We start from the raw sequence: 25,539 nt of genomic DNA, 5'->3' as shown, positions 1-25,539 counted from the left end.
TCATGTGGGGATTCCTCTCATCCCTTTAGGTGTCCGAGGTCCCCCACCAGCACCTAGTAGATGACCTACTTGTGAGGAGACATGAACTCTGCCATCTTGACTTTGTGCCCTTAGCCCACTGTTGTATTTCTGTGTGTTTTTAAGGGTGTCTTTTATAAGTAGCATATACCTGGACTAACAATTTTTTTGAACCTAATTTTAGAGACTTAATCTTTTTCTAGGGGAATTTAACCCATTCACATTTGCTGTAATTATTGATAAATTTGTATTTAGTCTTACCACCCTATTTTATGTTTGCTATTAACAATGCTCTCTTGTAACTATTGTGTAGTCCCCCTTTTTGCTGACATTACCAAATTTTTTTTGTTTAGTTTTACTTTCCTTTTTTCTCCCCTGCCATTTCCTCTTAGTACAGTAGTTCTGTTATGCTAGTGTGAGTAGTTAAAATCATCCAGAGTACTTCTTAAATGCAGATGCCTGGACCCTTCAGATATTATGATTCTGTACATGCAAGGGTATGCTGCCTAGGAATCTGCATTTTAAACATATCACAAATGGTTCTGTAGCAGATGATTTTAAGATTAAACATTAAGAATTAATGCTCTAGTCTGGAAGTCAAAACTTTGTTTCTATTCTGCAAGGTATTATTTTAGCAAATAATCTAAATCTACATTTTTATACATGTCATGATATTATCTGTTTGTATAATCTTTTGCATCTAAGCAAGATTTTTTAAAGCATCCTTTTACTTTCTCTCAACTTACATTTTTAAACTAATTTAAGTTCTGCATTATTTTACATTAAATTTCTGCTTTTTAACAAAATCCTTTTTACTGAATAGTTCACTGCCACATTCTCAGCAATTATATATACCTGCCTATGGGTTTCATAGTTTTTTTCCTAATCACTACTTCTACTTTTTAAAAACTTTAAAAAATAATGAAATATAGCATACATTCAGAAAAAAATACATAAACTGTGAAATAAAGTGAAGTAAAGTGAAAATCATTACCCAGGTTAACAAATAGAATATTTCTAGCACCCCTGAATCTGCATATGTGTCCTTTGACAATCACAACATAGTCCCTTCCTAATAGGAAAAAAAAAAACCCACTCTCCTGATTTGTATGGTAATCATTTCTTTGCTTTACTTTATAGTTTTACTGTTTACTATCTGTTGTTTGCATCACAAACAATAGTTAATTTAGCTTTGCCTGTTTTTGAAGTTTTATGTTTGGAACTATATAGTATATGTTATTTTGTACCTGGCTTATTTTTTTCAATATCATGTCTTTAATATTCACCTATTTTTGTGGTATGTAGCTGTAATTCATACATATATTCCACAGTTTATTATCAATTATAGTGTTGATGGATATTTGAGTCATTTCTGGTTTTGGGACACTCTAAACAGTGCTGTTATGAGCACACTAGTGTATGCTAGTATACAGTATACAGGCATGTTCTGACACCCGTTCTCTGAAACCAGCTGGATATTCTACAATTCAATTCAATTTTGACCCTAACTATCCAGAGCTGGTGCAGACCCCCCAAATTAAAGGCATAGTCCTTTGTAAGATAGTCTCTACTTCAGATGCCACCTGCAAATCTCAGGGACATTCGCACTTTTGCCTGGACAGCTAGGAGTTTCAAAATGTTTGGTTTCTATCCTAACTGTGGTGGACCTCAGTAAAATTGTGATTCTGACCACCTGGAGTTCACTTCAGGTTCCACAGGAATTCAGTCCTTCGAAAGACTGGCCTCACTTTAGATACCCACTGCAAGTCTTGGGGGCAGTCTACATTTCTGACTGACTGGCTGTACATTTGGGAGTCCCCATGACCTTCTCAGATTTGATAATTTGCTAGAATGACTCATAGTACTCATTGAAAACACAATACTTATGATTATAGTGTTATTGTAAGGAATACAGATTAGACAAAGCCAAAGAGATGCACAGGACAAAGTATGGTGTGTTTGTGGGGGGACATCAGAGCTTCCAAGCCTTCTCATTATGGAATCTGGGTTCATCACCCTCCCAGCACATCGATATGTTGACTAACCAGAAAGTTCCACTGCACCTCAGTATCCAGTGTTTTTATTGAGGTTTTGTTATATAGGTATGATTGATTAAACCATTGAACTAAATCTCCAGCTCCCCTCTTCTACCTACAGGTTAGGAGGCTTAAAGTCCTAACTTTCTAATGGTGTGCTTGGTTTTTCTGGTGACCAGCACTGGTCTTGAGGTTAGGTGGGGGCCCACCATGAGTCATCTCATTAGCATAACAAAGACACTCTTATCACTCACTTCAAGGATTTTTGAACCTCTGTGCTAGAAACCAGGGACAAAGACAATATATCCTTATTATACCACCACAGATAAAGCATTTTTTGGTGGCATACACCTAAGAGTGGTATAGTTAAGTTATAATAAATGCATATCTTTAGGTTTGCTAGAAAATGGGAAATAGTTTTACAAGGGGATGATATTAATTTATACTCTCAGTACTAAAAGATTTCTGAGAGCTCAAATTGTTGCACATCTTTGTTGAAACATGGCATTATCTTAGATTTTAGTTTTTGTCAATTTGGTAGATGCATTGTGGCATCTCACATTTTCTTTATTACTTATACTATCTTTCATTCTTGAGAGTTTTCACTGGGTATAGAATTTTAGGTTGGCAGTTGCTCTTTTGAAGCTTTTCTTTAAAACTATTTAGAGGGTACTTTTTTTGTTGGGGAGGGTGTCTGGCTCTTTTAAGATTTTTCTGTGTCCTTTGTTTTCTGCAGTTACATAATGGTATATCTAGATGTGAATTTCTTATTTATTCTACTAGAGAGTTTTGGTCTTCTTAAATATCTGGATTGGTGTCTTTCTTTGGTTCTAGAAAAGTCTCAACCATTATCCTTTTGAATATTGTCTGTACTCTGTTGCCTTTCTTTTTCTTCTGAGTATCTGATTAAATGTAGGTTACACTGCACTGCTCTATTTTCTGTCTTTTTTATGATTTCTACTGTAAAAAGATAATAAGGAGAAACCTTAAGTAAGTAGAGGTGGGAGGACAGAAGGGGCAGCTCTCATGCCGGGTGGTGATAGCAGAGGCCCACAGGAAGGAAGACTCCTCTTCTTTCCTGGCAACAACTCTGCTAATGAAAAGCCATGGACTCTTGATTTTCTTTAGCCCTCCCAACTTCCTTTTCCCTCCATAAAAGCATTCTCCTTCCCTTGCTGTGTGGGGACTTGCATGTGGCTTGCTGTTGTTGCAGATCCTGAATTGCATTTCTCTACTAATCCCAAATTGACCCATCTTTGCTGAAGAAATGACTGTTAGCCTATTTGTTTTAGGACATTGCTACCTTTTTAATTGCTCTGTGCTGCATTCTGGTTATTTCTTATAATTTATCTTATAAAGTTGTCTATTTCTTAAACAGATCCATTGCAGTCTTGTTTTCAGTTATTTTTCAGCTCTAGAATTTCTATTTGGTTCTTTTTCAAATATGTAGTGCTAGTTTTTCCTGTTCTCAGAGCAGATATTTTCAAGCTTGCTTTTCAATTTCTCTTAACCTAGCAAGCATAGTAATTTTCTAATGTGTCTGATAATGTCAATATATGAAGCTTTGTGGATAATTTTCTGATGTTTGTTTTTCTGGTACTTGCTCACAGAGTTTGTTTCCTCATGTGCCTGAGTTATTTGACTATGTTATTCTCACTGTAAATTAAAAATATTATTAATATGAATGATTTGATATATAGAATGAATATCTCTTCCTCCAGAGAGGATTTGCATTTGCGTTTTAGATGCCTGGGGGGACCGCTGATCTAGGATCATCATAGTCCAAGTTCAAGCCTTGAGATTCCCTGAGTGTGCAGTGATGTAAATCCATATAGTAAGACTGCACAAGTGTTTGTTTGCTTCTGGTTCACACTGTCCTAAGGATATAATCCATTAGGGTCTCAGTTAATTGTAGGGGGAGGCGTCTATTAGATTTCCCATCTTGTGCAGGTCTTCAGCGTTGATTCTGTTTTTCCTGCCCTTTGAGACCACTAAAAAGAAAGTTCAGATTGGCTAGGATTGGCAAATACCCTTAGGGCCAAAGCAGATTTCCATGTTCACTTATCTCCTTGGGTTTCTATTTTACCTTCAATTTGGTTTTGTATTTATTTTCTTGCTTATTCTCTTTTTTTTTTTAGGTAAAAAGGTTTCTTAAAAAAGGTTTTATCTAATGTTTTAGTTGTTTTCTGAGTAATTTTGCCTGCTATTACTGGAAACTGGCAGTATATTATGATTTCCTGAAGTTTTTGTTTTGCTGAAAAATAGTCTAGAATAATTTTTTCTTTTAAGAAATGGTACATGAGCAGTAAATGTTCTCCATCTTTGCATGTTCCAGAAAGTCTTTGCTTTGCCCTTACATCTGGTTGATAATTTGGATATAGTAGTATAGGTTTGAAATACTTTTCTTCACCTATAGGCTTGGCAGAGTTTTCTGGCCTGAATTCCCCATGACGTGCCTTTCCCCAAGGTACTCCCTCCAAATGGGAGGTCTTAATATGGCCGAGGGGTAGGATACCTTGTAGTATACACGGACAGGAAGAGGAAAACCACTGAGGACCCATGCTGATGACCACGTGAGGAAATCTTTACATTGGTGGTAGAAAATATTAATCTGTTTTACTCCTGGGTTTGGCTGGCTGTTGTGTGTTTTTTTTTTTTTAAAAAGTCTTGCCTATTGTGGAGGTCTGGAATTATACCAGGCCATCCTCAGCTTCTCTCTATGCTCCAAGATTTGAGATAGGAGCCTTCCCTATGCAGATCCTTCATTTGATTGGAGGGCAGGTCTCAGGTGAATGCCAAAGCACTTAATAGCTATGCATTATTAGGGGAGGGGAAAATTCATTACTGTAGATCTATTCTCTAGGACAGCAGTCCCCCTGGGACTGGTTTTGTGGAAGACAGTTTTTCCATGGATGGGGTGGGTGGGTGGGGATGGTTCAGGTGGTAATGCGAGCAATGGGGAGTGATGGGGAGCAGCAGGTGAAGCTTTGCTCCTTCTCCTGAGGCTCACCTCCTGCTGTGTGGCCTGGTTCCTAACAAGGGGTTGGGAACCACTGCTCTAGGAATTATTTTGGTTAATTAATCTGGATGCCTTTGATTTCCTTTTCTTGCCTGACTATATACTGTCTAGGACCTGAGAACCTTGCCTAGTTCCTGCCCTTAAAGTAGTGAGAACTCCAGGAGGTTGGTTTGGGCTTTAACACCTGTATAGGTAAAGGAAAATACGCTTTGGGAGATGAAGAGGTAGGATGGAGGCTTCTGTATAAATCTAGGACCCTTGGTGAACTGCATGTTAAGGGAAAGGAGGATTAGGAAAAATGCTACTCATTACCAAAATAAGGAAGTGGCAAGGAAATAGATATATACCTAGGCTTTAGGTGAAAAATGAATCCCCTAAAAATTGACACCCCAGGCCTGCACATCACAGTGATTTGCAGTCTGAATTTACATAATCCACATGATCTAATGACTCCCAAGCAAAGACATTAACAAAAAAACAATTGCCTTCTTGTGATACTTTGGTGTCTTGGAATATTTGTTTTTGTCTTAGTTCTTTGTTGACTGGATGCTGAGCCAAGTATATTTGTAATCATTAAAGAGAGTTCAGCTTGAAATTGTTAGCATAATGTTGACCTTTTCTTTCTCTTCTTGTGAATGATGTAATAGCAAAGAGAGGAATTAGAATCAAAATATAAATATAATTTTATATATTTGGAAAAATTAGGAAACAGCTAAAAATGTCAAATCAGAAAGTAAGTGGAATGGCTTCTAAAAGCAGAGAAAATCAAGCAGGGTTGTAAACAAGCAAACAGGGAGAGTTTTCCAGCAAGGAGTACTTCCTAAAGTTGAGAGTACATATGGAGGTAAAAAGTAAATTTTTCATTTTCGTTAATGGTAAATATAGCAAACAGACTGGTAGGAGAAGCTTTTCTGGACCCAGTTTGTTGCCAGAACCTGAGAAAGTGGGATTAAGTGAGAAATCATGTAACAAGCCGTATGTGGAAACATTCAGTTTCAGTGGTATATGAGTCAGGAAAAGGGTAGATTTTTCACTGAAGAATTTTACAGCCATCTATCTTAATTGGCTGAGAGAAGCAATTGATAAACAGTATAACCAAAGCCAAAGATCATAAAGAAGACTTCAGGTAGCATGGAACACCGTCTATGTTCAGAAAAAAAAAGCCTCAGTCAAAGATAAGTAGGTAGAAAAGGAATCATTACAGGATCTCTAGTACAATACAACAAGAAAATGAGATCATTGAAGGAACTGAAAACAATTGGAATATGAAGAACAGATCTCAGCAAAACATCTTTATAGAAGAAATGAAAATTATCCCCAAGTTAAAATATAAAATGAAATTGCTTCCACAAACAACAGGAAACACCACAGCAGATATAAGAGTTCAGGGAAAAGATAAAGCCTGAGCAATGAGGAGCAAGAACTGAAGTAGAAGAAAACATGTATCACATCACTGAAAGTGAAATTTGAAGGAGAACAGGGAGAATAGACAGGGCTGAGGACACTGATGAGGACTTGGAAAGGGATACCAAGTATAGAAATCAGGAAAAAAAATCAAAATGAAATGAAAATACAGTCAAACATTAATTAGGGAAAGGGAAAAATAATATATATGGAATTAGGTAAAGGAGATCCAAAATACACATAATTGGAATCCCAGAAGAAGAAAATTGAAATAATAAAGATATTTTGGAAGACATGCAAAAATGTCAAATCACTTCTGACAGAAAGAAAAATCAGGCCAACATCAGATTTCTCTAGAGCCATGTACAATGACACAGTAGAACAGTGCCTGCAAAATTCTTTAAGAAAATCTGACCTAAAAAATTGCCTCCATACAAATTATTGTTTAAATACAAATTCAAAAAAATCTTTTTGTCTTTTGCTTTTATATTTTTAATGTGAAAAAATTAAAAGAATTCACGAGCCCTTCTTTAAAAATCTACAGGTGGGTAAACATAACCAACTAAGTAAGAAATGACAAGAAAATGTACAGCAAAGAGAATGGCAAGGATAATTTAGTTGAACACTTAGAATTTAACAACCATGACAATTAAGGGGCCAGAAGAGATTGTAAATGTTATGTGCTTTGACACACAATAGATTTTAAGTGATGTAATTACATATGTAATACATGAGTATTACAATAGGGAGAAAAAAGTAGAAAGTAGGAGGTAGTACGGATATACTGATTCCCTCATCTTTTGTAGCTGGAAATCAAAAGATGTAATATAAAATAGAAATGTCAAGTATTACAGGTATTAGTATACTTGAATACAAATATAATGCAATAAACTAAAATTGGATAGTGGAGGAGAAGGAACTAAAAGGATGAAAAGGAAATACACTTCATGGTAACTATTATGTACTCCCTAAAAAGATAGTTTTAAGGGTATTATATGAAGAATAGTTATAAAGAGAACCACTAGAACAAAAAAATAACAAAATGTTTAAATTATCACAAAAAATACATCCAAAACAAAGGAATGAAACATAGACTATATATTAAGTGAAAAACAAAACAAAACAAAACAGTTTTAATGTATAATAGTGCTTGCTTTGGTAGCACATATGTTCAAATATAAATAATATAATTGCAGAATAAAAACACAAATTATGTCAATAAATTTAAATAGGCCAAACTTATTTTAAAGGATTAGATTAAATCACAAGCCAATAATCAATTCTAAAAGTGATTCAGAAAGGTTGAAAATGAAAGTGAGGACATACTCAGCCATAAAAAGAAATGAAACTGAGTTATTTGTAGTGAAGTGGATGGACCTAGAGTCTGTCATACAGAATGAAGTAAGTCAGAAAGAGAAAAACAAATACCGTATGCTAACACATATATATGGAATCTAAAAAAAAAAAAAAAGGTTCTGAAGAACCTAGGGGCAGGACAGGAATAAAGACACAGACATAGAGAATGGACTTGAGGACACGGGGAGGGGGAAAGGTAAGCTGGGACGAAGTGAGAGAGTGGCATGGACTTATATATACTACCAAATGTAAAATAGATAGCTAGTGGGAAGCAGCCGCATAGCACAGGGAGATCAGCTCGGTGCTTTGTGACCACCTAGAGGGGTGGGATAGGAGGGTGTGAGGGAGATGCAAGAGGGAGGAGATATGGGCATATATGTATATGTATAGCTGATTCACTTTGTTATAAAGCAGAAACTAACACACCATTGTAAAGCAATTATACTCCAATAAAGATGTGGAAAAAAAAAAGTGAGAACAGTTACATTAGGCAAATTCAAGCAAAAAGAATATCAAACATGGGTGAATTCAGAGCAGACAAAAAGCATTAAACAAAAATGAAAGAAATGCCCTTTGTAATACTCAGGGGTGCAATTTGTAATGAAGAAGAGTATTTACAAATATACTTTCATTAATATTGTATGAACATTTATAAATGAAAAATTATCAAAGATATGAGAAGAAATAGAGAGTAGGAGACTTTAAATCACTTTTCTCAGTTCACTGTCAAGTGGACAAAAGGTATCTAAGAATATAGAAGCTTTCAATCTCAAAAATAAGATCAAATTGATATACTTAACTCTATAGCCTGAAAACAAAGTGCCTTTTTCATTCAAGTTCCCATGGAATAGTCACAAAATTTGGCCACACATTAATCCATAAATAAAATAACAAATTTTAAGAGAATATAAAGGGAATAGAAAAACATTTTCTGGGACTTCCCTGGTGGTCCAGTGGTTAAGACTTCACCTTCCAATGCAGGGGGTGCAGGTTCGATACCTGGTTGGGGAACTAAGATCCCACATGCCTCACAGCCAGAAAACCAAAACATAAAAAACCCAGAAGCAATATTGTAACAAATTCAATAAAGACTTTAAAAAATGGTCCACATTCAAAAAAATCTAAAAAAAACATTTTCTAATCATAAGTTAATAAAAGAACATATTAAATAATGAAAAATAAATTAAGGAAATAAGAATTATCATCTTTCCCATTTTGTGGGAAAAAACAGCCTCTCTCTTAAAACAACATTCAACTACTCTACTAGACAACTAAAAAAAAATATCTAAACCCAAAATTGCAAAATATTTAGAAATTCAATAGCAATGTTAGAACTCCATTGTAATAACTTGTGAAATACTTCTAAGGCACTACTCAGGGAAATATTAATCATCTCAAAATTTATCTTATAAACAAGAAAGAATGAAAGTATATTAATCATATATCTCAAGAAGCTTTTAAAAAATCCAATAAGATGATCCTATGGAAAGCAGAATGAAGGACTTAAGAAGGATAAATACAAAAATTAATGATTTAGGAAACAGAAAAAATGATAGATAAAACTAAAAAGTAAATGAAAGCTATTCCTTTGAAACATTAATAAAACAGAAAAACCAATAGCTAATGTATAGAAAGCGTTCCACTAGAGAAACAGAATCAGTAATGAAAAATGAGTAAAAGAGAAAAACCAATAGCTAATCCATATCAGTCAGGGCTCCTCTAGAGAAACATAATGGCTTATATGATTGTGCGCCCTGCCTAGGAAAGTCTGAAATCCTTGGGACAGGCCATCAGGAAGGACAGGCTGGAACTCCGGCACAAGCTGAAATTGCAGTCCCTAGCAGAGTTTCTTGTGGGAAACCTGAGTTCTGCTCTTAAGGCCTTTTAACGGATTGAACCATGCCCACTCAGGTTACTAGGAAAATCTTCCTTAAAGTACACTGATTATAAACTTTAATCACATCTACAAGATACCTTCACAGCAACACCTAGATAAGGGTTTGATTGAATAACTGGGGACTGTAGTTGACCGTCACCTAATCTAATCAAGAAAACAGGCAGGTAGCACAGATTCCTCATATAGCAAAAGATAATTGAGGAAATACCTACAGATTAAAAGAAAATAGGGAGAACCATAACAGCCTAGTTTTCTAAGTCTATTTGAATGAATTTGAAAACACTGAAGAACTGGATAATTTTCTAGGAATATGTAAATGATCACAAGTAATGCCAGAAAAAGTAGAAAAATCAGAACATCAATTTCCATCAAAGACACAGCAACATTTTTCTAAGAGCTATTCTTTGAATATCATTAAATAACAGATAATTTGATTGCCTTTTAAATTGTTCTATAGCATTACTGCCCACTAAAACTTTTTGTGGTGGTAGGGATGTTCTAACTCTACTGACCAGTATAGGGAAGCATGTGACTATTGAACACTTGAATGCAGCTAGTTCTATGGAGGGCCGAATCTTAATTTTATTTAATTCCAATTAACTTAAACTTAAGCAGCCATGTATTGCTATTGGCTACTGTACTGGACAGTGCAGTTCTAGAGCCTATAAAAGAAAAGCGTTCATTCTTTGATGAAGTAAGCATAGAATTGATAAATAATAAAGATTGAATATAAAAAACCCATAGATCAATCTCATTTATAAAAATTGATGCAAATGCCCTAGGAAACAGAAGCTAGTAGCACTTTAAAATCATAATATATAAAGACCATATGGGGTTTATTCCAGGATTTACAAATGATTCAGAAAGAGGAAACAATATAAGTTGTCATGTTACAAGATCAACAGCAAAAACATGCCTAGAGGATGTCCACCATCATGAAAAATTGTGAACATCATTGTAGAGGTACTAACCTATATAATTAGGGAGAAGGAGGGAGGGGGTTTGGATTGTGTGGTACGCGGGCCTCTCACTGCTGTGACCTCTCCCGTCTCCGGATGCGCAGGCTCAGCCGCCATGGCTCACGGGCAAAGCCGCTCCGCGGCATGTGGGATCTTCCCGAACCAGGGCACGAACCCGTGTCCTCTGCATCGGCAGGCGGGCTCTCAACCACTGCACCACCAGGGAAGCCCTGGATTGTTCTTTTGAAAACCCCAAAAGAATCAAGTGAAATTTTATTCAGATAAGAGAATTTAGAAATATGAGTGGATATAAAATCCACATAAAGAGAACAATAGCCTTCATATCTGCAAATTATAAACAGTTGGAGGATATGATGGTGAATAATCCAGTTATCATAACAGCAACAACGAGTAAAGTTTCTAAGAATAATCTGAAGAAATGTGTAAGATCTAGTTGAAGAAAACATTATAATCCCCTGTGGGACATAAAGGAGACTTCATAAGTTGAGAAGGATGCCATGTTATTGGACAGGGTTATACAAGTTAAGTCAGGAATTTAGTGTCATTTTACTAAATCACCAGTAGGACTTTTTTGGTTTGTTTTTGTTTGTTTCTTGCAATAAGGCAAGTTGATTTTAAAGTTCATATAGAAAAATTAAAAAGCAAGAATGGGCAGGAAAATTTTTATCATTAAACATAAAGTTATACAAATTGAAATAGTTTTATAGTAGCACATAAGTAGACCAATGCATCAGAATAGAAAGCCCAAATATGGACCCAAATGCATGTGGGAATTTCAGCTCTGATAAAGGAATTATTTCAAATCAGTATATGGCATTGACCTATGTAGAAAAAAAATGTTGCACAATGCATACCTAACATTCCTAGACCAAAATGGATTCCAAGTGGATTAAAGATTTAAGTGCAAAAAGCAATAATGAGTAGAAAAATCAAGGAAGTCTTTAAAAATAATTCTGGTTAGGACAAGGCTTATCTAAGCATGCCACAAAATATAGCAGTCATGAAAATATTTATAAATTCAACTATATTAAAAAACCTTCATGACAAATGCAAAGTCAAAAGACAGATTATCTAGGAAAAATATTTACAAGTCATATTCCAAAGGACTGAGTCCTACACTATATAAGTGACGTTTATAGATTGTTGGGGAATAAACCAATAACTCACTAGAAAAAGAGGTAAAACTGGATTAGATAGTTCAGAGGAAAGAACATACGAGCATCTCATAAACTCATGAAAAGATGTGCAACCTCCTTTATAATTAGAAAAATGCACAATAAATTTCACTGAGATGCTAATTTTCATCAATCAGATTGACAAAGATCAAAAAGTTTGAAAACAGTGTGTTGGGAAATGTGTGGTAAAGAGACATATATTGCTGTAGGAGAGCAAATTGCTATACTACTCTTTATGGCCATTGGATTTGTGTTTAGCCAGATTTTGTGATTGCAATTTCAGGGGAAGGTTGGAGAGGAATACAGGTTTCAGCATATAAAGAAGACAGAGTTCTGCGACTATCTCACACCCCAGTACTACATTTGTGCTAGTATTGTACTGTGATAGTAACATTGTACAATGGGATGTAGTAGTCCACATCACACAATGGTGGTCTACAATTGCCTACTATAATTTGGGCCCTTGGCTTTTAATTTCCTTAGTGCCCATGAAGCCCTATTTAATTCATTCACTCATTCATTCGTGTGATAAATATTTACTCTGTCCTAAATCCTAGAAACTCTTCAACTCTGCACCTATACTCCTAATTCTTGCTCTAGACATAGCAAGTTTTGACCTGCAAATTGTAGACACAGTAGTTTGCTCTCACACTCTTTAATGTTGATTTTGCTATTTTTTCTGTGGCCTTATGAACCAGGGCACTGGTTAGCATCCATCTTTCTGCTTGTCCCGGCCCTGTGCAACCTACTAGCTCAGCTTACTGTCTATTGTGTCTCCAGTGAAGTGAAACAGTGCAGCGATACTCTGCCTAAGACATCTGCCGTCCCAACCGCAGGGTGTTAAATTCAAAAACAAATATGGATGGATTGCCTACTAAGGCATAGAGCTAGAGATACAGCAATTATCGAGGGAGAACTCTTCTGTTCTGATGGCTTGTGGGATGTAAATATTCAACCAGAGAAGTACTGCCCAGGGATCATGGAGCCTGCTTCTTGGCAGGAGCCTTTCATTTAGGGCTGAAAGGGACAGACCAATTAGGAATGTGGTTCAAGCATGCCCTTGAGTAAGGAATGTGTTTGGTGAAGTGAAGCAGGTGTGCCAGCTGGACTGTGAAATCTTCCCACATAAGGAAAAGAGGAAGTGTAACTAGGGAGGCAAACCTGTGCTCCTTGTCCAAGAGAGGCTGTAAGGAAATGGGCATAGATGAGGTTGACTAGGGATGATTGCCCAATTGAGAGGGAAGAACTCTGTAATAGGGAAATTCTCCCCAGAGTTCTGCAGACTCACTGCTGACAGCCATAAAGATTAAATCAGGCAAGAGTTGTAAGCTAAGGAATTCTGAACTAAGGAGGTAAAGATGAGAGGCAAAACTTAATGCAAAGCAGGAGCTATATCTACATATATAGGGAGAGTGTAGAATCCTTCTCTTTGTAAAAAAGTAAAAGAGGCATGTTCATGGGAGCAGAAATTCTTTGAACGTTTATAATTAAATGGGCTTTAATTATGCATAGGGTGGTAAATGGTAATTGATGTGAATTGGAGAAAAGGGAAAAGTCTATCAGTAAGCATATGTGTGTCCCAAGTAACTAAATATTAAAGAACTATCTAAGGCATGATTCACTCTTTACATACAATGAGGAAATGACAGAAGGGTCACTAGAGCTTCAGGGAGAGACGATGGGATTGGTACTTTCCCCACTCTTCCAAATGGCATGGTTGCTCTAACGGTCTTTCCCCTGGGTCCCTCCCACTACACGTTTTCTACTACAGCTTTGGCTGCAGGGTATTAATAAGGGAATTAACAGATGATCCAAAATACTACAAATGCACATTGTTGAGCTTCCATCATTTTATTCATTATAGCTAATATCAAGAGCCTAATACATGTCAATCACTATATTTAGTGCTTTACATACATTATCTTTTTCTAAAGAAGGCTTTAAAATGGAAACATTATACGCATACAAATCACATAAATACACAAATACATATACATGCATAAGTCATGAGCATATTGTGTGTTATCATAAAGTGAGCATACCCATGTAGTCACCACTTAAGTCAAGAAGTGGAAGGTTCCCAGGACTCCAGAAGCATTCCTCGTGTCTCCTCCCAGTGACTCCTCGCTTTCTTTTTCTGAAACTTACTGCTGTCGTGACTTCTAACACCATAGGTTGGTTATATCTCTTTTCGAACTTTGTGTAAAATGGAATCAAGCAGTTTGCATTGTTTTCCTCAACATTACGTTTGTGAGATTCACTCACTGGGTTCCATACAGTAGTAATTTATTCAATCTTGCTGCATTCTAATGTGTGGCTGTCACACAAGTTATTCCTTGCAGGGTTAATGGAAATGTGGAAAGTTGCCACCATTTGGCTATTATGAATATTGCATTCATGAACATTATTGTACACATCTTTTGATGAAAATATGTATGTATTTTGGGTATATACCTAGAAATAAAATTGCTGGGTCATAGGATAAATACATATTTAGTGTTAATAGAAACTACCACATAATTTTCCTAAGTGGTTATATACTATTTTACCTTTTTATTAGCAGTGCATGAGAATTTCACACGCCCCACCTCACCAACTTGGGGCATTGTCTGTTTTTAAAATTTTAACTAGTCTGGCAAGTGTCTAGTGATAATTTCATCATGTGCTATAGATTGAATGTCTGTGTCCCCCCCAAATTAATGTGTTGAAATCCTAATCTACAAGGTGATGGTAGGGAGGTGGGGCATTTTGGAGGTGCTTAGGTCATGAGGGCAGAGCCCTCATGAATGGGATTAGTGCTCTTAGAAAAGAGACTCCAGAAAGCTCCCTAGCCCCTTCCACCATGGAGGACACAGTGAGAAGTCTGTGACCTGGAACAGGGCCTTCACTGGACCATGCTGGCACCCTGATCTGGGAACTACTGCCTCTGTGAGAAATACATTTGTATTTTTTATAAGCAACTCAGTCTGTGGTATTTTGTTATAGCAGAATGAACAGACTAAGACATTGTGGTTTTAAATCTGATTTCCCTGATCATTAATAAGAGTGAAACATTTTTTTAATTGAAGTATGGTTGATTTATAATGTGTTAATTTCTGGTATACAGCAAAGTGATTCAGTTTTACATACACACACACACACACACACACACACACACACACACACATTCTTTATAATATTCTTTACCATTCTGGTTTATCACAGGATATTGAATATAGTTCCCTGTGCTATACAGTAGGACCTTGTTGTTTATCCGTTCTATATGTAATAATTTGCATTAGCTAATCCCAAACTCCCAGTCCTTCCCTCCCTCACCTTCCCTCCCCCTTGGAAACTACAAGTCTGTTCTCTGTGTCTGTGAGTCTGAAGAGTGAAACATTTTCACATGTTTATTTGCAATTTGGATATCCTCTTTTGTGAAGTGTCTGCTCGGGCCTCCCGCCCTTTTTCTTTTGATTTCTTTGATGTTTTCTTATTGATGTTTAGGATATGCCTGTATTTACATGCTCATAAGCTCTAGTCTTAGGCCCTGATTTGCAGTGGGGGTAGGGTAGGGAACAGAGAATCCAATCTAAGACACGGGTTTCTTTCTTAGTCCTTCCAATTTAAGGGTGGTACCAGATTTTTGATGTTGCTCATCCCTGGGCTGTCTTACTGTATCCTGTTGGGATTCTCGAGCTCTTCCATTACCTGTGTAAGCAGCTTCCTGTATTAATTTCCTTGTTCTTCATATGTAGAATGGACTCTGTTTTCCTCGGTAGGCTCTGATTGATAGGCCTTTCTGGCCTCTACCCCTCCACTATATCACCTTACTACTTTTCCACATTCTGGCCCTATTCTCTCCTTATAACCTCGGATCTGTATGGGCTCCTGACAATTTTTCTTCACTTTCTCACTATAAAGAAGTCATCCGATCTTAGTAATTTATCGTTTCTTTGTTGCAAGAACAGGAATACACAGCATTGCGTGGTAGTTAGGCTCTTAAACTGTGGAGACTGACTGCCGGGGTTCAAACCATGACTCTGCTGTGTGATGGTGAGCAGGTTTTTGTCCTTGCCCTGTTTCACGTTCCTCACCTGCAACTCGAGAACAAGAATATTCCAGTTAGGATTAAATGAGTTTATTTTTGGTAATCACTTAGAATGATCTTGATAGATTAAAATGCATTTAATAAATGTTACTTTTCGTGACTCCAAAATCTACATTTCTTTTTTCTTCGGGCTGTGCTGCGCAGCTTGTGGGGTCTTAGTTCCCTGACCAGGGACTGAACACTGGGCCTTCAGCAGTGCAAGTGCCGAGTCCTAACCACTGGACCGCCAGAGAATTCCCCCAAATCTACATTTCTAATCCTCTTTCTTCCTCAGGCTGCAACTCAGCATATCCTGATTCATCATGGATGTTGCCCTTAACAGTTCGACAACTTAATTTTATTCATTTACTTAAAAAATACTTGCTGTATATCTATTATGTTTCATATTTCTTTTTTTTTTTTTTTTTTGTGGTACGTGGGCCTCTCACTGTTGTGGCGTCTCCCGTTGCATAGGTCAGGCTCTGGACACACAAGCTCAGTGGCCATGGCTCACGGGCCTAGCCGCTCCGTGGCGTGTGGGATCTTCCCGGACCGGGGCATGAACCCGTGTCCCCTGCATCGGCAGGTGGACTCTCAACCACCGCGCCCCCAGGGAAGCCCTATGTTTCATATTTCTTGTTAAAGGCCTCCTTGTCACTTGTAGCTTAATATTTTGGAAACCATATTCTCTAACTACTCTTTCCACCAGCTACTCTCCCCTACCCCTCAAGATAAACTTTTATCCCTAAGATTTTTGATAGTATCAGTTGTCTTTTATTTTCCTAGTAATAATTGCAATAGTAATAATTGTAATAAATTATATGGTGGCTTACATTTTAAAAAGCATTTTCACGTATCTAATAGTGTTGTGGACAAGATTAGTGTCTTAATTGCATATTCCCAGCAGCTAACACATTGTTTAATTTACAGTAAGTGATCGAGAATTTTTTTAAATTTAACTTTTATTTTATATTGGAGTATAGATGATTTACAGTGTTGTGTTGGTTTCAGGTGTACAGCAAAGTGGTTCAGTTATACTATACATATACCATTCTTTTCCCATATAGATGATTACAGAATGAGTAGAGTTCCCTGTGCTATACAGTAGGTCCTTGTTGGTTATTTTATATATGGTAGAGAAATGTTTGTTAAATGAGTTATTTTATGTCTTAACTTTGTGAGATATAGCAATGTTGATTATCACCAGTTTCCATATGAAAAAGCTCCATGGAGTTGGGTCAACCATTACCTGCTTAACTTCTTAACTCAGAAATTCACACAATATTTAAGTGGCTGAGACAGAACCTTCATTAGTTTGGAAAATTTGTAGTTACTTTTAATTTATTCCTATCCTTCACTACTGCTGCTCGTGATCGTTCCTTTGAATTCTGTGTCTACTCTGGATTCTGATACACAGTCTTTACCCTAGACTTTCCATCCCATGCCGGGGCCTCCCTGGCTGCAGGCAGTCAATGCTCTAATCCACTGTTCACAAGGAGCCCTGGTCAGCCTGAGGAGCGTGGTGGGGTAGTGTAGCCAGCACACTGGGGTGCAATATAAAGCTTGCTACTAAGAGCGAGCTTTCTGACCTTGGCTGCTGTGGGTCTCAGTTTCCTTATACATACTGTAAAATGAAGGTTGAGTGGTAGGATCTGTGTGATCACGTGAAGTGGAAACATTCTGGTGACATCCCTCTGCTTCTGTAGCTGTCCTTCTGCCTCATCTTAATGCCCTTTATATCCCAGCTTTACCTGTGAGACCAACTTCATATTGTTCTAGTTCCTCCTTTCCCCAGCAGGCAAGTCTCTACCCAGATGTACAAGCCCAGTAGGCTCATTACCTATCTCTGTCTTCCTAAGTTTTTCTGTACAAGAGGGTAGGTGCAAGGATGAGGTGCGATTACCAAGGTCCCCCTCCTCTGAACAATCAGAATCACACTTCTCAGTGCTTCATACTTTGCTACCTTCTATGTACCTTTTTGTTTCATGGGTCAGGACATTATGTGCGTATATTTTTATTCACATGAAGTTACATCACAGTTTAGCCTTCCAAATGTTAAGGCCTTTTCAAAAGGAAAATGGCAAATCTCATCAAAGCCCAGGATTGTGGAAGGGTAAAAATCCACTCTCACCATCTTTTCTTTAGTGAAAAGCCACAGTTTGGATTTGGGGAGGGCTGGGAAGTGACTTTGTGTATATATGATTTTCAGGTTTTTTATAGCATCAGTCCACCAAGTCATGTCCTTTTTGCCAACCCTGAGCCACTGTAGTTATCCACACTCCATATGTTGGACTCTTCCTTCTCTGAGGTCTGGAAGTAGTTCCATGCAAGGATGATGCCATCAGGGAACTTTCCACATACTATATTAAGAAAGAGTCTCAAAAATATAAGCAAAAACAGTGTGATGGTACAAACTAAAAATACCACAAGGAAGAAAACTCAAAAAGAATGAAAGACCATGGAAATATTCCTATACGTCTAAGAATCAAGATAGCAAATGATGTGTCCATGAAGGCAATGCACTTAGAGAAAAAAATAGGAAACCAAAGAATGGGGGGAAGTACTGCAATTTGAGACTGCAGAGGAACCAGATACTTATGCATAAGCTCTGGACCTGGAGGGAATCTTGTTTTGAAAAGAAACAAATTCAAATAAGTGATATAGGACAATCCTCTGTAAATACGATTTATGTGTAAATGACTGTGTGGTAAAAATAACCTGTGGCCACTTCTGAGGTCTTTGAAAACAAATAAGTTCTAGGGTGCCCGTAATGGATTAAGTAAAGTCTTAAGTAATATATGATAATCGGACATAAACCAAGAAAGAAAAATATGCACTGGGGAAAAAAAAAAGATACAACAACTTACCTATATGACAGCCAGAGCTTTCAGAGGATGGATTTGGAAGTCTTTATGTTCTTATCTGGCAAGGTGCATCTGTGATGTTTCAGGCATCAGAGCTCCAGCTTCTGGTGCAGGCTGGGTTCAAGGGAAGGGTATGGTCCATCCTGGCCTGCTTAGGTGACACAGCCACCGGGATGTCAATTTTGGGGTTAATGCTCAGCCATGTGAGGGACGTAGGGAAATTAGGAAGGGAAGAACTCTCAGCCTTTCCTTCTTGTTCACATTCATTCCACTGTTGATGCCTCACTTTGATTCCTGAAGGTGGGTTTAGAGTCTTGGTCCAGCATGGGTTCCCAGAGAATCTGGGACCTTGATTCTGGACTTTAGGCGAGAAGCTAAGCAGGATTTCTCTGCCTGTTTTTCTCCACATTCAGGTTCCATGGGGCTGGTTGCCTGTATGATACCCTTTATTTTGTAACCTGTTCATGGAGCCCCCTGTTTGGTGACAGGGCTTTGGTCCTTGATCTCCTAATACCTTAAACACCATCCGGGGAACTGAGTGTCTCCTTAACTCCTCTAGCACCACATGCTCTTTCACTTTGGCTCTTCAGTATTTTTGTGTTGCAGTTCCTCCCTCCCCTTCCTCCCCTCTTGGACTCCCACTCTTCCTTAAGACTGCTATCTTCCCCCTTCCCCATCCTACTTTCCTTTGTTATGGTGCATAGGCCTCCCATGGTGCATAGGCCTGACTCTATTAGAACATGTATCAGTATCGACTCACTTGTTTGAGTCACCCACTGGACTGTGAGTTCCTTGGAGATGGGCTCTGTATCAGAAAACCTTGGGAAATAATAGTTGGATTAATTCATTCACTTTCCCTGTTCTGGCTTTCTGTTCCAGTACCTGATCTGTCCATTCCAGGCACAAGAGCTAGGACCCTGTCTTGCCCTTGCCAGCTAGTAACTCCCCTTGATAACCGAAGCTCATGTACTAAACCTCAGTCCAGGGCCTTCTGCCTGTGGAATCATGCATGTTCTTGTCTTCTGGCATATAGAGTTGACCCCTGAACACCACTGGGTTTGAACTGCATGGGTCCATTTTTATGTGGATTTTTTTCAGTAGTAAATACTACAGTACTACACGATCTGCATTTGGTTGAATCTTTGGATATGGAGGAACTGTGGATACGGAGGGCTGACTATAAGTTAGATGCAGTGGAGGGTTGACACCCTAACCCTTGTGTTGTTCAAGGGTCCTTTGTAATCCGACTCCTTCATCTCATGTCACTGGTGAATTAAGACTGAGAAGTGCTCTATGGTTAATTATGCTCTTTTTTCAAGCCAGCTAACCTTGTTTTTTGTCATTACGAGGTGCCTCTCAGTGCTTCTCTGGTCCTTATGGGTGGGTCTAGAGCAGTTCTCAAAGTATAGTTCCTGGGAACCCTGATTAAGAACACCTGAGATTCTTCATTAAAAGTGGAAATTCCCAGGTTCTTCACCTTCAGAAACTCAATAGCAGAAAATAGATGTATGTTGCAGGGCTGGCTTCATGGGCATGTGATCTGTGCAGTTGCCCAGGCCCGTACTTAGAAGGGCCTTGAACTTGGTTTAAAGCTCTGCTGGTGCTGCCTTGAAATTCTTAGTAATTTTTGAACAAGGGACCCTGCATTTTCATTTTGCTGGGCCTCAGAAATTTGTAGCTGGGCTGGTTGTGTGTGTGTGTATATTTGAGAGTAATGTCAGAAATATCCATTTTGAAGAAACAAGCCCTCCCTAACTTTCTTCAGAAACTTACCGTGAAGACTTTTTAAAAAGTTTATTCCTAATGTTAGTGAGGATATGAGGAAAAGAGCAGTCTCATTTATTACTGTGGTAATGTTATTTTCCTAGAGGGAAATTTAATTTTATACACATTTAAACCTTAAAAAGTTCCCTTGGATTTGAAATTCAAAATCTTAATACATTATTTTCCATATCTTTGCCCTTAGGGCTAATTTTTTTTGTTTTGACTTTTATTACCTTTATTTCCAAATTTTATTCTTATTAAGGTAATACATGCCCATAGTTTAAAAATCAAGCAATACTAAAAAGCTTATAATGAAAAACAGCAGTTTTCCTTCTTTATCCCTCCTCACCCCTAAATCCTACTTCCTAGAAGTAATTCATTTAGCTATACCTTCTGGTGTTTACTCCTCTCTTTCTATGCTACTTATTGATTTATCAAATTTAATCTCTTAACTTCCTGTTATAGTTGAGATGATTTAGCTTTCTTATACCTTCCCATAATCATTCTAATGTCTTTAATGTATATCTTTTTTGCATGTTTTCCTAGAAATTTATTAGTTTTATATGCATGCGTTTTCAGGTAGGTTTATGGAATTACGATGTTGTATACTTGTATCTTACTTTTTCCATCAAGCTGTGTGTTTAGAGTTTGTCCATGTGGCTTTATACTTGCACATGTATCAGATAGTGTGAAGAGGTTTATTCACTGCAGCATTGTTAGTGACAGAAGAGGATTAATGCCAAACTAAATGTCTATTACTAGAGGATGGATTAAACGAATATAGTAGAATACTCTGCCACAGTTAAAAAGCACGGATTAGATCCCTGGTCAGCAGGTGCAGAACAGGTGCAGGTGGATCAAAGTTTCTATGGGCGAAGACTGGAACATCACTTGACATGAGCCCTCTGTGTGGGCCATGTGTGGAGGCTGGGCAGTTGATACATAGGGCATCTCGATGCACCGAGGTGCCCAAACAATGCCCTTCCCTCCCTGTGCTTTTTCTCCAGACCAGCTTGGCTATCACTTCCTAGGCAGTGGTTCATCTCTTGAGTCACTTTTCTCCCTGGATCCCAGTCTTTGGAATTCTCCACTTTTCCTTGTTCCTTGGATCCCAGTCTTTGGAATTCTCCACTTTTCCTTGTTCCTTTCCTGCCTTTCCCACTTTCAGCCCCTTTTATCCAACTGGGAAGAACTCCAATAACTTATATTAAAATAAGGCCAAGTCGTTAATAATAGAAGAAATGTTTTCATTCCTTATAGGCAAACCCTTCTATTACAGAAAAGGAAAAAAAAAGGACTAAATGTTCAAATATAAGTATATACAGCCAAAATTTCATATTGTTATATTTTGTTCATCTTTTTTTTTTATAAATGTTTTCTTTTTAAGGTAGAGTTTATTAATTAATTAATTTATTTTTGCTGTGTTGGGTCTTCGTTTCTGTGCGAGGGCTTTCTCTAGTTGTGGCGACTGGGGGCCACTCTTCATCACAGTGTGTGGGCTGCTCACTATCGCGGCCTCTCCCGTTGCAGAGCACAGGCTCCAGACGCGCAGGCTCAGTAGTTGTGGCTCACGGGCCCAGTTGCTCTGCGGCATGTGGGATCCTCCTAGACCAGGGCTCGAACACGTGTCCCCTGCATTAGCAGGCAGATTCTCAACTACTGCGCCACCAGGGAAGCTCTATTTTGTTCATCTTTATGTTCTTCCCTTCTTTGCCATATCCTTTCTCTTCCCCTAGGGGAAGAAGGCTCGGGAAAGTATCATTATAGATCCAGGCTCAAGGAAGGTAAACCTGTCTCAAAAGCAGTGATAGTGCAGGTCTCCAAATGAAGAATGGTCATGTAATTTGTTATGAACTGGAAGTTAATAATTTCCTTGGACTTCCTGTTGGAATCTTACTACTTCAGCTGTGTAAAGACTGTCCTATGATACCTACAGACTACCTTTACAAGTCCAAGTTTGTTTCTTACTATGAATGTTAATTAGCCATATAGGAATCTGTCAAACTACAACCTCACCACGTCTCTCAAGAGCCCTGTGGAGGCAGCCTGTGAACCGGGTCCGGGAAGATGTGAGTCTCTGGTGCGGACTGGGGGAAGCTGCCTTTGTTCCTGGTGTGGCAGGTGCATCGCTTACATCAGGCCCAGTGGAGGCTTTGTTCTTTACCTGTTGGCTCTTAGCACTTAGCTCTCAAAGGTTTATCAGAGGGCTCGTGGTGCCTTAAATAAGGGGAATAATAGTAGATTGGGGATGGGAGAGAGGTACAATTAAAGGGATGGGAAGGGTCTATCAGATATGAAACCCAGGTCTGTGATTTATTGTTCTTCTGATCATACAGGTGCCTGAGAAGGAACACAACTAAATAATCAGATAAATTTAATATCTCTTCCCTGCTCCCTTCATTCCTACAGACTTGGCTGGGAAAATTATTATTTTTTTTTGCCTGAGAGAAAGGAGTCTTGCATATACAGGCAAAGCTCTGTTTTAGGCCAGTTAAGACCTTAGCCTCATTCATAGTTTGCCCCATTTTTTGCACTCAGGGCCCAACCTCATCCACACATTTGTTCCCATTCAACAAATGTTTATTGAGCTTCTGCAAAATGGCAGGTACAGTCCTGTGCACATCTGAATAATAGTTTTGAAAATGTGTACAAAGCTCTTACTTCTGAAGGGTGAACAAAATCTCACATGTTACTAGATGGATTCCACTGAGAGCTAAACAATTTTACAAAATTCTATATGTGTAATCAGTTTATTGATCACTTTTAACACAGTTGGATAGGTATAAACATTTTGATTTTTTCTGCCTCAACTTCTGTTTCCAATCAGGCTCTGTAGAATTTGTTTCCTGCCTTTTAATGCTATTTGGGGCAGAGTCCACAATGTTTCCTTCTCTTTAAATTAGTAAAAGTTGAGATCCCCTGCTCTGCTGGCCCTGTAGTGGGCCGACTTGTGGCTTTGGGGATACAAATTCAGTGGGGACAATGGTTTGTGTGATTTTCCTCCTACTCCAGCTGTTTGCATTGTGGGTAGGGGGTTAGAAAGGCAGAGTCTACTATTTCACTATCTTCCTTTTCTACTTTAGCAACCTTGGAAATTATGATTGGGGGAAGTGCTAGTCTGGTTCTGAAATTTCCCCACTGCTTTGAGACTTAGCTCTTCAAGGTGTGGTGGTGAGTAAGCAGAGGGAGAGAGACAAGTTGCTCTTAACTCAGTTGACAGCCTTGTTTGTAGCCACCCTATTAGTGGTTACCATGGTTCTCTCACTGTCATTGACAGATTTTTGGTGCAGCTCCGGCACATGCATGAGTTCTTTGGAAGGACCTACAGAAACTTCCAGACAGTTCCCTGACATGAGACTTCAGAGGCCCCTCCCTCTGAGATCCTACTTCCAGGAGACATGGGTATTCTTTTGCTGCTGGACCCCCTTGTCAGACTGCCCTCACCTGAGGAACCTGCAAGTTAACTCAAGCCCAGCCCACTCAGTGGAGTTCGTTTGATCATAAGAAACTCATATGTTCTTGTCATGACATCTACCCTGTGTTCTGATCACTAGCTGTTCACCCTGTTGGTGAAGGATTCCCTCCACTCTACATGGTATAAGATGCCCAGACACAGACCACCCGACACTGGACAGATGAGACTGGCAGCAGTTTATTGTCACTTATACGCACAGCCCCGTGGGGAGGAGGGCACCACATGCCATTCAGGGTTACATGCAGTTGTACTGGGGAGTAGAAGGAACCAGAAAGGCTTCCTCTCCCATCCACAAGGGACATTAGAACTTACCAATCACTGAGGACTTTGGCACATGGAACGGAGAATTCGTCTCCTCGCTTTCTTGCTTTCCTGATAGTTTATTGTCAGCACCACCCCTACATCCCTGCACCAAGATCGCATCTTTTCTGTCGCTCCTCAGCATTCTGCTTGAGGTGGACTTCTCTCCTTCTACACATTCTCCCTGAGTGAAACCATTCATTCCCATTTAAAAATGACCATCTATATATTTATGATTCCTACAACTATATCTCTATCTCAGAACAGTCTCCTGAGTTCCAGATCTATGGATCTAGCTTCTTGGATGTCTCCACTTGAATACTCACAGACCCTTCAACCTTAAAAGCCCCAAATCAAACTCATTGTCTCCTTCTTCACCTCCCAACCTGCTTCTCTTTCAGGGTTTCCTGTACTAGTTAAGGACACCACAGTCCACCCACTTGCCAGAAATCTCAAGGTCCTCTTTGACTCCGTTACTCCCCCCGCATATTTAACCCATAACCAAGAAATGTCAGTCTTACCTCCCACAAGACTCTCAAGCCTGTCCATTTCTCTCCATCAGCCTCCTCACCAGCCCAGTCTACCATCACTTGACTTTTGGTCACTTGACTTTTTTGGTCCCATAATAACTCCTTAGTCAGTCTTTTTGCCAGTGTTCCCCTCTGTAATTTATTTCCCCTCTGCTGGCAGAGTGAACATTCTGAATAGACCACATCATTGCTTTACTTAAGGACATATAAATACTATTCAGTGTCTTTAGGATACGCACTCTGTAGTATGGGTTATTCATGTGATTGCTACCAACTTTTCAATTTGCTTTTCTGTCTACATCCCATGCATTTTATACCCCAGCTCTATTAAACTCTTATAATTTTTTCAAATCTTCTCTTATATAGCTTTGCAAGTGCTGCTTCCTCTGCTTAGAATACACTTTTGATCTTGCTTTTGCAGACCTTTCCCAGCCTTTCATCAAGCTGATTCCTACCGAGCCTTCAGATCTTAAGCTTAGACTCTATTTCCTCAGGTTGCCCTTCCCTGACCCCTGAGATTTGGTTAGAACCCACCAATATGTATTCCAACAGCATCCAGTATTTCTCACATCATAAGATTTATCACTACTTGCTTAATTTTTGGACACCCCTCTTAGCACTAGTAAGGCAGGGATTGTGATAGCTTACTATT

This window comes from Delphinus delphis, chromosome 1, assembly GCF_949987515.2.
Source record: "Delphinus delphis chromosome 1, mDelDel1.2, whole genome shotgun sequence".
Lineage (NCBI taxonomy): Eukaryota > Metazoa > Chordata > Mammalia > Artiodactyla > Delphinidae > Delphinus > Delphinus delphis.
Note: the sequence above shows the minus strand (reverse complement) of the source record.